We start from the raw sequence: 15,326 nt of genomic DNA on the forward strand, positions 1-15,326 counted from the left end.
GAATAATTTTTTTAACTATCCTATTAAAATCTTTTCTTTATATTATTTCTTTATTAACAGATTTTAAATATAAGATTTTACTTAAAACTAAATTCATTCTCACTCTTAATGCTAACTCCTTTAGATGATTAAAATAAAACATTCATTTTTTAGTACATTAAATTCATTTTTCTAAAAAATAAAATAAAATAAAGTTCACACTACAATAATAAGTGAATGGAGTATAATTTTTTTTTTACAAAAAAAATATTATTTTTTTATTTATGCGGGCTAGCGGGCCAACCCGCCGCGTCCCACTGTTAACCCACACATGCTGCGGGTTATGCAAGGTGAGCAAAAACGGGTCAACAGACTAGGCTCGCAAAATGCAGGTTGGGTTTGTCTGTCCTGCACAAGGAGTATGACTCATTTCACTAGCCCGTCCCGCATAAGAGGTAATCCGCGAGCCAGTTCTAATAAGAATTTTTTTTTAAAGATTAAAATTTCGTTAATTATAAAAAAACTTATTTCTACTATTGAAAAATTTAAATTTTATCCATGTTTTAATTCATTTAATTAAGATAAAAATATAAATTCAAGTACGAAGGTTGTTAGAAGGCTTGATTAAAAACAATTAAAGTTTTGTTTTGCATTTATTTTTTCCTATATATGTATGTAAATGTATAAGAATATCTTACCAAAATTTTGCTTCTAAATGAAGATGAATAATTTTTTTAACTATCCTATTAAAATCTTTTCTTTATATTATTTCTTTATTAACAGATTTTAAATATAAGATTTTACTTAAAACTAAATTCATTCTCACTCTTAATGCTAACTCCTTTAGATGATTAAAATAAAACATTCATTTTTTTAGTACATTAAATTCATTTTTCTAAAAAATAAAATAAAATAAAGTTCACACTACAATAATAAGTGAATGGAGTATAATTTTTTTTTTACAAAAAAAATATTATTTTTTTATTTATGCGGGCTAGCGGGCCAACCCGCCGCGTCCCACTGTTAACCCACACATGCTGCGGGTTATGCAAGGTGAGCAAAAACGGGTCAACAGACTAGGCTCGCAAAATGCAGGTTGGGTTTGTCTGTCCTGCACAAGGAGTATGACTCATTTCACTAGCCCGTCCCGCATAAGAGGTAATCCGCGAGCCAGTTCTAATAAGAATTTTTTTTTAAAGATTAAAATTTCGTTAATTATAAAAAAACTTATTTCTACTATTGAAAAATTTAAATTTTATCCATGTTTTAATTCATTTAATTAAGATAAAAATATAAATTCAAGTACGAAGGTTGTTAGAAGGCTTGATTAAAAACAATTAAAGTTTTGTTTTGCATTTATTTTTTCCTATATATGTATGTAAATGTATAAGAATATCTTACCAAAATTTTGCTTCTAAATGAAGATGAATAATTTTTTTAACTATCCTATTAAAATCTTTTCTTTATATTATTTCTTTATTAACAGATTTTAAATATAAGATTTTACTTAAAACTAAATTCATTCTCACTCTTAATGCTAACTCCTTTAGATGATTAAAATAAAACATTCATTTTTTTAGTACATTAAATTCATTTTTCTAAAAAATAAAATAAAATAAAGTTCACACTACAATAATAAGTGAATGGAGTATAATTTTTTTTTTACAAAAAAAATATTATTTTTTTATTTATGCGGGCTAGCGGGCCAACCCGCCGCGTCCCACTGTTAACCCACACATGCTGCGGGTTATGCAAGGTGAGCAAAAACGGGTCAACAGACTAGGCTCGCAAAATGCAGGTTGGGTTTGTCTGTCCTGCACAAGGAGTATGACTCATTTCACTAGCCCGTCCCGCATAAGAGGTAATCCGCGAGCCAGTTCTAATAAGAATTTTTTTTTAAAGATTAAAATTTCGTTAATTATAAAAAAACTTATTTCTACTATTGAAAAATTTAAATTTTATCCATGTTTTAATTCATTTAATTAAGATAAAAATATAAATTCAAGTACGAAGGTTGTTAGAAGGCTTGATTAAAAACAATTAAAGTTTTGTTTTGCATTTATTTTTTCCTATATATGTATGTAAATGTATAAGAATATCTTACCAAAATTTTGCTTCTAAATGAAGATGAATAATTTTTTTAACTATCCTATTAAAATCTTTTCTTTATATTATTTCTTTATTAACAGATTTTAAATATAAGATTTTACTTAAAACTAAATTCATTCTCACTCTTAATGCTAACTCCTTTAGATGATTAAAATAAAACATTCATTTTTTAGTACATTAAATTCATTTTTCTAAAAAATAAAATAAAATAAAGTTCACACTACAATAATAAGTGAATGGAGTATAATTTTTTTTTTACAAAAAAAATATTATTTTTTTATTTATGCGGGCTAGCGGGCCAACCCGCCGCGTCCCACTGTTAACCCACACATGCTGCGGGTTATGCAAGGTGAGCAAAAACGGGTCAACAGACTAGGCTCGCAAAATGCAGGTTGGGTTTGTCTGTCCTGCACAAGGAGTATGACTCATTTCACTAGCCCGTCCCGCATAAGAGGTAATCCGCGAGCCAGTTCTAATAAGAATTTTTTTTTAAAGATTAAAATTTCGTTAATTATAAAAAAACTTATTTCTACTATTGAAAAATTTAAATTTTATCCATGTTTTAATTCATTTAATTAAGATAAAAATATAAATTCAAGTACGAAGGTTGTTAGAAGGCTTGATTAAAAACAATTAAAGTTTTGTTTTGCATTTATTTTTTCCTATATATGTATGTAAATGTATAAGAATATCTTACCAAAATTTTGCTTCTAAATGAAGATGAATAATTTTTTTAACTATCCTATTAAAATCTTTTCTTTATATTATTTCTTTATTAACAGATTTTAAATATAAGATTTTACTTAAAACTAAATTCATTCTCACTCTTAATGCTAACTCCTTTAGATGATTAAAATAAAACATTCATTTTTTTAGTACATTAAATTCATTTTTCTAAAAAATAAAATAAAATAAAGTTCACACTACAATAATAAGTGAATGGAGTATAATTTTTTTTTACAAAAAAAATATTATTTTTTTATTTATGCGGGCTAGCGGGCCAACCCGCCGCGTCCCACTGTTAACCCACACATGCTGCGGGTTATGCAAGGTGAGCAAAAACGGGTCAACAGACTAGGCTCGCAAAATGCAGGTTGGGTTTGTCTGTCCTGCACAAGGAGTATGACTCATTTCACTAGCCCGTCCCGCATAAGAGGTAATCCGCGAGCCAGTTCTAATAAGAATTTTTTTTTAAAGATTAAAATTTCGTTAATTATAAAAAAACTTATTTCTACTATTGAAAAATTTAAATTTTATCCATGTTTTAATTCATTTAATTAAGATAAAAATATAAATTCAAGTACGAAGGTTGTTAGAAGGCTTGATTAAAAACAATTAAAGTTTTGTTTTGCATTTATTTTTTCCTATATATGTATGTAAATGTATAAGAATATCTTACCAAAATTTTGCTTCTAAATGAAGATGAATAATTTTTTTAACTATCCTATTAAAATCTTTTCTTTATATTATTTCTTTATTAACAGATTTTAAATATAAGATTTTACTTAAAACTAAATTCATTCTCACTCTTAATGCTAACTCCTTTAGATGATTAAAATAAAACATTCATTTTTTTAGTACATTAAATTCATTTTTCTAAAAAATAAAATAAAATAAAGTTCACACTACAATAATAAGTGAATGGAGTATAATTTTTTTTTTACAAAAAAAATATTATTTTTTTATTTATGCGGGCTAGCGGGCCAACCCGCCGCGTCCCACTGTTAACCCACACATGCTGCGGGTTATGCAAGGTGAGCAAAAACGGGTCAACAGACTAGGCTCGCAAAATGCAGGTTGGGTTTGTCTGTCCTGCACAAGGAGTATGACTCATTTCACTAGCCCGTCCCGCATAAGAGGTAATCCGCGAGCCAGTTCTAATAAGAATTTTTTTTTAAAGATTAAAATTTCGTTAATTATAAAAAAACTTATTTCTACTATTGAAAAATTTAAATTTTATCCATGTTTTAATTCATTTAATTAAGATAAAAATATAAATTCAAGTACGAAGGTTGTTAGAAGGCTTGATTAAAAACAATTAAAGTTTTGTTTTGCATTTATTTTTTCCTATATATGTATGTAAATGTATAAGAATATCTTACCAAAATTTTGCTTCTAAATGAAGATGAATAATTTTTTTAACTATCCTATTAAAATCTTTTCTTTATATTATTTCTTTATTAACAGATTTTAAATATAAGATTTTACTTAAAACTAAATTCATTCTCACTCTTAATGCTAACTCCTTTAGATGATTAAAATAAAACATTCATTTTTTTAGTACATTAAATTCATTTTTCTAAAAAATAAAATAAAATAAAGTTCACACTACAATAATAAGTGAATGGAGTATAATTTTTTTTTTACAAAAAAAATATTATTTTTTTATTTATGCGGGCTAGCGGGCCAACCCGCCGCGTCCCACTGTTAACCCACACATGCTGCGGGTTATGCAAGGTGAGCAAAAACGGGTCAACAGACTAGGCTCGCAAAATGCAGGTTGGGTTTGTCTGTCCTGCACAAGGAGTATGACTCATTTCACTAGCCCGTCCCGCATAAGAGGTAATCCGCGAGCCAGTTCTAATAAGAATTTTTTTTTAAAGATTAAAATTTCGTTAATTATAAAAAAACTTATTTCTACTATTGAAAAATTTAAATTTTATCCATGTTTTAATTCATTTAATTAAGATAAAAATATAAATTCAAGTACGAAGGTTGTTAGAAGGCTTGATTAAAAACAATTAAAGTTTTGTTTTGCATTTATTTTTTCCTATATATGTATGTAAATGTATAAGAATATCTTACCAAAATTTTGCTTCTAAATGAAGATGAATAATTTTTTTAACTATCCTATTAAAATCTTTTCTTTATATTATTTCTTTATTAACAGATTTTAAATATAAGATTTTACTTAAAACTAAATTCATTCTCACTCTTAATGCTAACTCCTTTAGATGATTAAAATAAAACATTCATTTTTTTAGTACATTAAATTCATTTTTCTAAAAAATAAAATAAAATAAAGTTCACACTACAATAATAAGTGAATGGAGTATAATTTTTTTTTTACAAAAAAAATATTATTTTTTTATTTATGCGGGCTAGCGGGCCAACCCGCCGCGTCCCACTGTTAACCCACACATGCTGCGGGTTATGCAAGGTGAGCAAAAACGGGTCAACAGACTAGGCTCGCAAAATGCAGGTTGGGTTTGTCTGTCCTGCACAAGGAGTATGACTCATTTCACTAGCCCGTCCCGCATAAGAGGTAATCCGCGAGCCAGTTCTAATAAGAATTTTTTTTTAAAGATTAAAATTTCGTTAATTATAAAAAAACTTATTTCTACTATTGAAAAATTTAAATTTTATCCATGTTTTAATTCATTTAATTAAGATAAAAATATAAATTCAAGTACGAAGGTTGTTAGAAGGCTTGATTAAAAACAATTAAAGTTTTGTTTTGCATTTATTTTTTCCTATATATGTATGTAAATGTATAAGAATATCTTACCAAAATTTTGCTTCTAAATGAAGATGAATAATTTTTTTAACTATCCTATTAAAATCTTTTCTTTATATTATTTCTTTATTAACAGATTTTAAATATAAGATTTTACTTAAAACTAAATTCATTCTCACTCTTAATGCTAACTCCTTTAGATGATTAAAATAAAACATTCATTTTTTTAGTACATTAAATTCATTTTTCTAAAAAATAAAATAAAATAAAGTTCACACTACAATAATAAGTGAATGGAGTATAATTTTTTTTTTACAAAAAAAATATTATTTTTTTATTTATGCGGGCTAGCGGGCCAACCCGCCGCGTCCCACTGTTAACCCACACATGCTGCGGGTTATGCAAGGTGAGCAAAAACGGGTCAACAGACTAGGCTCGCAAAATGCAGGTTGGGTTTGTCTGTCCTGCACAAGGAGTATGACTCATTTCACTAGCCCGTCCCGCATAAGAGGTAATCCGCGAGCCAGTTCTAATAAGAATTTTTTTTTAAAGATTAAAATTTCGTTAATTATAAAAAAACTTATTTCTACTATTGAAAAATTTAAATTTTATCCATGTTTTAATTCATTTAATTAAGATAAAAATATAAATTCAAGTACGAAGGTTGTTAGAAGGCTTGATTAAAAACAATTAAAGTTTTGTTTTGCATTTATTTTTTCCTATATATGTATGTAAATGTATAAGAATATCTTACCAAAATTTTGCTTCTAAATGAAGATGAATAATTTTTTTAACTATCCTATTAAAATCTTTTCTTTATATTATTTCTTTATTAACAGATTTTAAATATAAGATTTTACTTAAAACTAAATTCATTCTCACTCTTAATGCTAACTCCTTTAGATGATTAAAATAAAACATTCATTTTTTTAGTACATTAAATTCATTTTTCTAAAAAATAAAATAAAATAAAGTTCACACTACAATAATAAGTGAATGGAGTATAATTTTTTTTTTACAAAAAAAATATTATTTTTTTATTTATGCGGGCTAGCGGGCCAACCCGCCGCGTCCCACTGTTAACCCACACATGCTGCGGGTTATGCAAGGTGAGCAAAAACGGGTCAACAGACTAGGCTCGCAAAATGCAGGTTGGGTTTGTCTGTCCTGCACAAGGAGTATGACTCATTTCACTAGCCCGTCCCGCATAAGAGGTAATCCGCGAGCCAGTTCTAATAAGAATTTTTTTTTAAAGATTAAAATTTCGTTAATTATAAAAAAACTTATTTCTACTATTGAAAAATTTAAATTTTATCCATGTTTTAATTCATTTAATTAAGATAAAAATATAAATTCAAGTACGAAGGTTGTTAGAAGGCTTGATTAAAAACAATTAAAGTTTTGTTTTGCATTTATTTTTTCCTATATATGTATGTAAATGTATAAGAATATCTTACCAAAATTTTGCTTCTAAATGAAGATGAATAATTTTTTTAACTATCCTATTAAAATCTTTTCTTTATATTATTTCTTTATTAACAGATTTTAAATATAAGATTTTACTTAAAACTAAATTCATTCTCACTCTTAATGCTAACTCCTTTAGATGATTAAAATAAAACATTCATTTTTTTAGTACATTAAATTCATTTTTCTAAAAAATAAAATAAAATAAAGTTCACACTACAATAATAAGTGAATGGAGTATAATTTTTTTTTTACAAAAAAAATATTATTTTTTTATTTATGCGGGCTAGCGGGCCAACCCGCCGCGTCCCACTGTTAACCCACACATGCTGCGGGTTATGCAAGGTGAGCAAAAACGGGTCAACAGACTAGGCTCGCAAAATGCAGGTTGGGTTTGTCTGTCCTGCACAAGGAGTATGACTCATTTCACTAGCCCGTCCCGCATAAGAGGTAATCCGCGAGCCAGTTCTAATAAGAATTTTTTTTTAAAGATTAAAATTTCGTTAATTATAAAAAAACTTATTTCTACTATTGAAAAATTTAAATTTTATCCATGTTTTAATTCATTTAATTAAGATAAAAATATAAATTCAAGTACGAAGGTTGTTAGAAGGCTTGATTAAAAACAATTAAAGTTTTGTTTTGCATTTATTTTTTCCTATATATGTATGTAAATGTATAAGAATATCTTACCAAAATTTTGCTTCTAAATGAAGATGAATAATTTTTTTAACTATCCTATTAAAATCTTTTCTTTATATTATTTCTTTATTAACAGATTTTAAATATAAGATTTTACTTAAAACTAAATTCATTCTCACTCTTAATGCTAACTCCTTTAGATGATTAAAATAAAACATTCATTTTTTTAGTACATTAAATTCATTTTTCTAAAAAATAAAATAAAATAAAGTTCACACTACAATAATAAGTGAATGGAGTATAATTTTTTTTTTACAAAAAAAATATTATTTTTTTATTTATGCGGGCTAGCGGGCCAACCCGCCGCGTCCCACTGTTAACCCACACATGCTGCGGGTTATGCAAGGTGAGCAAAAACGGGTCAACAGACTAGGCTCGCAAAATGCAGGTTGGGTTTGTCTGTCCTGCACAAGGAGTATGACTCATTTCACTAGCCCGTCCCGCATAAGAGGTAATCCGCGAGCCAGTTCTAATAAGAATTTTTTTTTAAAGATTAAAATTTCGTTAATTATAAAAAAACTTATTTCTACTATTGAAAAATTTAAATTTTATCCATGTTTTAATTCATTTAATTAAGATAAAAATATAAATTCAAGTACGAAGGTTGTTAGAAGGCTTGATTAAAAACAATTAAAGTTTTGTTTTGCATTTATTTTTTCCTATATATGTATGTAAATGTATAAGAATATCTTACCAAAATTTTGCTTCTAAATGAAGATGAATAATTTTTTTAACTATCCTATTAAAATCTTTTCTTTATATTATTTCTTTATTAACAGATTTTAAATATAAGATTTTACTTAAAACTAAATTCATTCTCACTCTTAATGCTAACTCCTTTAGATGATTAAAATAAAACATTCATTTTTTTAGTACATTAAATTCATTTTTCTAAAAAATAAAATAAAATAAAGTTCACACTACAATAATAAGTGAATGGAGTATAATTTTTTTTTTACAAAAAAAATATTATTTTTTTATTTATGCGGGCTAGCGGGCCAACCCGCCGCGTCCCACTGTTAACCCACACATGCTGCGGGTTATGCAAGGTGAGCAAAAACGGGTCAACAGACTAGGCTCGCAAAATGCAGGTTGGGTTTGTCTGTCCTGCACAAGGAGTATGACTCATTTCACTAGCCCGTCCCGCATAAGAGGTAATCCGCGAGCCAGTTCTAATAAGAATTTTTTTTTAAAGATTAAAATTTCGTTAATTATAAAAAAACTTATTTCTACTATTGAAAAATTTAAATTTTATCCATGTTTTAATTCATTTAATTAAGATAAAAATATAAATTCAAGTACGAAGGTTGTTAGAAGGCTTGATTAAAAACAATTAAAGTTTTGTTTTGCATTTATTTTTTCCTATATATGTATGTAAATGTATAAGAATATCTTACCAAAATTTTGCTTCTAAATGAAGATGAATAATTTTTTTAACTATCCTATTAAAATCTTTTCTTTATATTATTTCTTTATTAACAGATTTTAAATATAAGATTTTACTTAAAACTAAATTCATTCTCACTCTTAATGCTAACTCCTTTAGATGATTAAAATAAAACATTCATTTTTTTAGTACATTAAATTCATTTTTCTAAAAAATAAAATAAAATAAAGTTCACACTACAATAATAAGTGAATGGAGTATAATTTTTTTTTTACAAAAAAAATATTATTTTTTTATTTATGCGGGCTAGCGGGCCAACCCGCCGCGTCCCACTGTTAACCCACACATGCTGCGGGTTATGCAAGGTGAGCAAAAACGGGTCAACAGACTAGGCTCGCAAAATGCAGGTTGGGTTTGTCTGTCCTGCACAAGGAGTATGACTCATTTCACTAGCCCGTCCCGCATAAGAGGTAATCCGCGAGCCAGTTCTAATAAGAATTTTTTTTTAAAGATTAAAATTTCGTTAATTATAAAAAAACTTATTTCTACTATTGAAAAATTTAAATTTTATCCATGTTTTAATTCATTTAATTAAGATAAAAATATAAATTCAAGTACGAAGGTTGTTAGAAGGCTTGATTAAAAACAATTAAAGTTTTGTTTTGCATTTATTTTTTCCTATATATGTATGTAAATGTATAAGAATATCTTACCAAAATTTTGCTTCTAAATGAAGATGAATAATTTTTTTAACTATCCTATTAAAATCTTTTCTTTATATTATTTCTTTATTAACAGATTTTAAATATAAGATTTTACTTAAAACTAAATTCATTCTCACTCTTAATGCTAACTCCTTTAGATGATTAAAATAAAACATTCATTTTTTTAGTACATTAAATTCATTTTTCTAAAAAATAAAATAAAATAAAGTTCACACTACAATAATAAGTGAATGGAGTATAATTTTTTTTTTACAAAAAAAATATTATTTTTTTATTTATGCGGGCTAGCGGGCCAACCCGCCGCGTCCCACTGTTAACCCACACATGCTGCGGGTTATGCAAGGTGAGCAAAAACGGGTCAACAGACTAGGCTCGCAAAATGCAGGTTGGGTTTGTCTGTCCTGCACAAGGAGTATGACTCATTTCACTAGCCCGTCCCGCATAAGAGGTAATCCGCGAGCCAGTTCTAATAAGAATTTTTTTTTAAAGATTAAAATTTCGTTAATTATAAAAAAACTTATTTCTACTATTGAAAAATTTAAATTTTATCCATGTTTTAATTCATTTAATTAAGATAAAAATATAAATTCAAGTACGAAGGTTGTTAGAAGGCTTGATTAAAAACAATTAAAGTTTTGTTTTGCATTTATTTTTTCCTATATATGTATGTAAATGTATAAGAATATCTTACCAAAATTTTGCTTCTAAATGAAGATGAATAATTTTTTTAACTATCCTATTAAAATCTTTTCTTTATATTATTTCTTTATTAACAGATTTTAAATATAAGATTTTACTTAAAACTAAATTCATTCTCACTCTTAATGCTAACTCCTTTAGATGATTAAAATAAAACATTCATTTTTTTAGTACATTAAATTCATTTTTCTAAAAAATAAAATAAAATAAAGTTCACACTACAATAATAAGTGAATGGAGTATAATTTTTTTTTTACAAAAAAAATATTATTTTTTTATTTATGCGGGCTAGCGGGCCAACCCGCCGCGTCCCACTGTTAACCCACACATGCTGCGGGTTATGCAAGGTGAGCAAAAACGGGTCAACAGACTAGGCTCGCAAAATGCAGGTTGGGTTTGTCTGTCCTGCACAAGGAGTATGACTCATTTCACTAGCCCGTCCCGCATAAGAGGTAATCCGCGAGCCAGTTCTAATAAGAATTTTTTTTTAAAGATTAAAATTTCGTTAATTATAAAAAAACTTATTTCTACTATTGAAAAATTTAAATTTTATCCATGTTTTAATTCATTTAATTAAGATAAAAATATAAATTCAAGTACGAAGGTTGTTAGAAGGCTTGATTAAAAACAATTAAAGTTTTGTTTTGCATTTATTTTTTCCTATATATGTATGTAAATGTATAAGAATATCTTACCAAAATTTTGCTTCTAAATGAAGATGAATAATTTTTTTAACTATCCTATTAAAATCTTTTCTTTATATTATTTCTTTATTAACAGATTTTAAATATAAGATTTTACTTAAAACTAAATTCATTCTCACTCTTAATGCTAACTCCTTTAGATGATTAAAATAAAACATTCATTTTTTTAGTACATTAAATTCATTTTTCTAAAAAATAAAATAAAATAAAGTTCACACTACAATAATAAGTGAATGGAGTATAATTTTTTTTTTACAAAAAAAATATTATTTTTTTATTTATGCGGGCTAGCGGGCCAACCCGCCGCGTCCCACTGTTAACCCACACATGCTGCGGGTTATGCAAGGTGAGCAAAAACGGGTCAACAGACTAGGCTCGCAAAATGCAGGTTGGGTTTGTCTGTCCTGCACAAGGAGTATGACTCATTTCACTAGCCCGTCCCGCATAAGAGGTAATCCGCGAGCCAGTTCTAATAAGAATTTTTTTTTAAAGATTAAAATTTCGTTAATTATAAAAAAACTTATTTCTACTATTGAAAAATTTAAATTTTATCCATGTTTTAATTCATTTAATTAAGATAAAAATATAAATTCAAGTACGAAGGTTGTTAGAAGGCTTGATTAAAAACAATTAAAGTTTTGTTTTGCATTTATTTTTTCCTATATATGTATGTAAATGTATAAGAATATCTTACCAAAATTTTGCTTCTAAATGAAGATGAATAATTTTTTTAACTATCCTATTAAAATCTTTTCTTTATATTATTTCTTTATTAACAGATTTTAAATATAAGATTTTACTTAAAACTAAATTCATTCTCACTCTTAATGCTAACTCCTTTAGATGATTAAAATAAAACATTCATTTTTTAGTACATTAAATTCATTTTTCTAAAAAATAAAATAAAATAAAGTTCACACTACAATAATAAGTGAATGGAGTATAATTTTTTTTTTACAAAAAAAATATTATTTTTTTATTTATGCGGGCTAGCGGGCCAACCCGCCGCGTCCCACTGTTAACCCACACATGCTGCGGGTTATGCAAGGTGAGCAAAAACGGGTCAACAGACTAGGCTCGCAAAATGCAGGTTGGGTTTGTCTGTCCTGCACAAGGAGTATGACTCATTTCACTAGCCCGTCCCGCATAAGAGGTAATCCGCGAGCCAGTTCTAATAAGAATTTTTTTTTAAAGATTAAAATTTCGTTAATTATAAAAAAACTTATTTCTACTATTGAAAAATTTAAATTTTATCCATGTTTTAATTCATTTAATTAAGATAAAAATATAAATTCAAGTACGAAGGTTGTTAGAAGGCTTGATTAAAAACAATTAAAGTTTTGTTTTGCATTTATTTTTTCCTATATATGTATGTAAATGTATAAGAATATCTTACCAAAATTTTGCTTCTAAATGAAGATGAATAATTTTTTTAACTATCCTATTAAAATCTTTTCTTTATATTATTTCTTTATTAACAGATTTTAAATATAAGATTTTACTTAAAACTAAATTCATTCTCACTCTTAATGCTAACTCCTTTAGATGATTAAAATAAAACATTCATTTTTTTAGTACATTAAATTCATTTTTCTAAAAAATAAAATAAAATAAAGTTCACACTACAATAATAAGTGAATGGAGTATAATTTTTTTTTTACAAAAAAAATATTATTTTTTTATTTATGCGGGCTAGCGGGCCAACCCGCCGCGTCCCACTGTTAACCCACACATGCTGCGGGTTATGCAAGGTGAGCAAAAACGGGTCAACAGACTAGGCTCGCAAAATGCAGGTTGGGTTTGTCTGTCCTGCACAAGGAGTATGACTCATTTCACTAGCCCGTCCCGCATAAGAGGTAATCCGCGAGCCAGTTCTAATAAGAATTTTTTTTTAAAGATTAAAATTTCGTTAATTATAAAAAAACTTATTTCTACTATTGAAAAATTTAAATTTTATCCATGTTTTAATTCATTTAATTAAGATAAAAATATAAATTCAAGTACGAAGGTTGTTAGAAGGCTTGATTAAAAACAATTAAAGTTTTGTTTTGCATTTATTTTTTCCTATATATGTATGTAAATGTATAAGAATATCTTACCAAAATTTTGCTTCTAAATGAAGATGAATAATTTTTTTAACTATCCTATTAAAATCTTTTCTTTATATTATTTCTTTATTAACAGATTTTAAATATAAGATTTTACTTAAAACTAAATTCATTCTCACTCTTAATGCTAACTCCTTTAGATGATTAAAATAAAACATTCATTTTTTTAGTACATTAAATTCATTTTTCTAAAAAATAAAATAAAATAAAGTTCACACTACAATAATAAGTGAATGGAGTATAATTTTTTTTTTACAAAAAAAATATTATTTTTTTATTTATGCGGGCTAGCGGGCCAACCCGCCGCGTCCCACTGTTAACCCACACATGCTGCGGGTTATGCAAGGTGAGCAAAAACGGGTCAACAGACTAGGCTCGCAAAATGCAGGTTGGGTTTGTCTGTCCTGCACAAGGAGTATGACTCATTTCACTAGCCCGTCCCGCATAAGAGGTAATCCGCGAGCCAGTTCTAATAAGAATTTTTTTTTAAAGATTAAAATTTCGTTAATTATAAAAAAACTTATTTCTACTATTGAAAAATTTAAATTTTATCCATGTTTTAATTCATTTAATTAAGATAAAAATATAAATTCAAGTACGAAGGTTGTTAGAAGGCTTGATTAAAAACAATTAAAGTTTTGTTTTGCATTTATTTTTTCCTATATATGTATGTAAATGTATAAGAATATCTTACCAAAATTTTGCTTCTAAATGAAGATGAATAATTTTTTTAACTATCCTATTAAAATCTTTTCTTTATATTATTTCTTTATTAACAGATTTTAAATATAAGATTTTACTTAAAACTAAATTCATTCTCACTCTTAATGCTAACTCCTTTAGATGATTAAAATAAAACATTCATTTTTTTAGTACATTAAATTCATTTTTCTAAAAAATAAAATAAAATAAAGTTCACACTACAATAATAAGTGAATGGAGTATAATTTTTTTTTTACAAAAAAAATATTATTTTTTTATTTATGCGGGCTAGCGGGCCAACCCGCCGCGTCCCACTGTTAACCCACACATGCTGCGGGTTATGCAAGGTGAGCAAAAACGGGTCAACAGACTAGGCTCGCAAAATGCAGGTTGGGTTTGTCTGTCCTGCACAAGGAGTATGACTCATTTCACTAGCCCGTCCCGCATAAGAGGTAATCCGCGAGCCAGTTCTAATAAGATTTTTTTTTTAAAGATTAAAATTTCGTTAATTATAAAAAAACTTATTTCTACTATTGAAAAATTTAAATTTTATCCATGTTTTAATTCATTTAATTAAGATAAAAATATAAATTCAAGTACGAAGGTTGTTAGAAGGCTTGATTAAAAACAATTAAAGTTTTGTTTTGCATTTATTTTTTCCTATATATGTATGTAAATGTATAAGAATATCTTACCAAAATTTTGCTTCTAAATGAAGATGAATAATTTTTTTAACTATCCTATTAAAATCTTTTCTTTATATTATTTCTTTATTAACAGATTTTAAATATAAGATTTTACTTAAAACTAAATTCATTCTCACTCTTAATGCTAACTCCTTTAGATGATTAAAATAAAACATTCATTTTTTTAGTACATTAAATTCATTTTTCTAAAAAATAAAATAAAATAAAGTTCACACTACAATAATAAGTGAATGGAGTATAATTTTTTTTTTACAAAAAAAATATTATTTTTTTATTTATGCGGGCTAGCGGGCCAACCCGCCGCGTCCCACTGTTAACCCACACATGCTGCGGGTTATGCAAGGTGAGCAAAAACGGGTCAACAGACTAGGCTCGCAAAATGCAGGTTGGGTTTGTCTGTCCTGCACAAGGAGTATGACTCATTTCACTAGCCCGTCCCGCATAAGAGGTAATCCGCGAGCCAGTTCTAATAAGAATTTTTTTTTAAAGATTAAAATTTCGTTAATTATAAAAAAACTTATTTCTACTATTGAAAAATTTAAATTTTATCCATGTTTTAATTCATTTAATTAAGATAAAA

The sequence above is a fragment of the Phaseolus vulgaris genome, chromosome 1 (genome assembly GCF_000499845.2).
Source record: "Phaseolus vulgaris cultivar G19833 chromosome 1, P. vulgaris v2.0, whole genome shotgun sequence".
NCBI lineage: Eukaryota > Viridiplantae > Streptophyta > Magnoliopsida > Fabales > Fabaceae > Phaseolus > Phaseolus vulgaris.